At 24.1% G+C, this 1,665-nt stretch overlaps 1 protein-coding gene across 1 annotated transcript in view; it reads left to right on the top strand.

Annotated features, from left to right (window-relative positions):
- LOC107465804 (plasmodesmata-located protein 4-like) overlaps positions 1-1,665 on the top strand; it is a 23,552-nt gene that overhangs the window by 2,290 nt on the left and 19,597 nt on the right. The gene's annotated exons all lie outside the window — the stretch shown is intronic.

The raw sequence follows: 1,665 nt of genomic DNA, 5'->3' as shown, positions 1-1,665 counted from the left end.
TTTCATCTTCCTCCTCTGCTAAAATGTTGAGGTCAAAGGAGGTTATATATATATATATATATAGATCGGTTTCTATGTTAAAAATTGTTTTTTTTTAAAACTAGTTTAAACTAATTTTATTTTTTGTGAACTGATGTAAACTGGTATATCATATTATAAAATAGTTTAAAGCCAACTTACTATTTAAAAAAGTGGTTTGATGCAATTTTAATTTAGTTTATGAATAAACTTAATCATGACAATCCCTAATTAAGTGTCAAGAAAAGGAACTGACTAATATTAGTTGAAATATAAGACAAAAACAAAATATTAATCACCTAAAATTTCTCTTAAATAAAATGTGTTTAGTGTCGTAATTTGTTAAAAGATATTTAAACTTACATTTTTAGTTGAAGTAGGCCACAGGAGGAAAATAACAACGTTATGTTATTATCAATAATTGGCAGTACCAAGTACCGATTTCGAGCCTCAGGACGGAGAGAGGGGAGGACAAAACCAAACCGACCAAGAATTGGTAGTACGTGTGTGAGAAATAGGTTATAGCACAATTTTTAAGTCTAATATTATAATATTATAATATTTGTAAGTGACAAGTCTAATGTTTAATATTTTTATTTAATTTTTAACATTTAGCCTAAGTTCTAATCTTATTTTTAATATTTGAAATATTTTTTTACCTCAAATATTTTATTTTATTTTATTTTATTATTTGATCAAAATTATCTATTTTTAAAAATATTTTATTATTTTTTTTATTATTCTATCATTTTCATTTTAAATTTACTACAACTACTATCATAATTATTATAATTACAATTTTTGCCACTACATAAAAAAATTATAATTTAGGAGATGACACTTTAAAAAAAATTAAGACGGTCAAAATAAATTAAATTTATTGGGTCAATCCGTTTACTCATTTAAACGGACGAGCTTTTATCTCTAAATCAAACCTATTTAAATTTTAGGTTAAACATACTGAACTAGATTAACTCGAACAAATTGCAAAATAAACGGGTTAGCCTGTGAGCTTAACAGATGGTTTGTTTCACTCGTCTGCTTAAATAAGTATTGGAATTTCGAATCTCATCTTGTGCATGCAGCAATTCATTGGCCAATGATAAACCCTTAAATAAAACTCAGATTCACGATAGATTAGTACTTAATCTATCAGGATGAAAGATACCCTGAACAACTAAAAAAATTACTTTGTTTAAGATTTTTTGCAAAAAATAATTCTTTTATTAAAAAAAAATTAGTCTAAATAATTTGATATTTTATCTAATTTTTTTAAAAAAATAAAGAAATAAATGGCCTAGTCCGTTTGACTTGTTGGACTAGTCATGAATTGTGCATGCTTGAAAATACAAACATGGGAAAATAAAAAAGTAAACGAATTAAAAATAAAAATCCGTGAAAAAAAAATAAACGGGTCATCTTATATAACTTGCAGGTTTAGGCGGGCAGACCTAAACTCAGATTCTCCCATTAATAGCTTTAAAAAGATTTATTTTGACCAAAAAATTAAAATAAAATAAAATAAGACTTTTAAAATAAAAATAAGATGTTTTCGAAGAATAAAATTAAGATTTAGCCTAAAATATTAAGAATTAAATATTTTTCTTATTTTTTAAAAATAAAGTACTATTTTTTATTTTAAAGATT

The sequence above is a fragment of the Arachis duranensis genome, chromosome 9, assembly GCF_000817695.3.
Source record: "Arachis duranensis cultivar V14167 chromosome 9, aradu.V14167.gnm2.J7QH, whole genome shotgun sequence".
Taxonomy (NCBI): domain Eukaryota; kingdom Viridiplantae; phylum Streptophyta; class Magnoliopsida; order Fabales; family Fabaceae; genus Arachis; species Arachis duranensis.
This window is presented reverse-complemented; position numbering and strand designations above follow the sequence as displayed.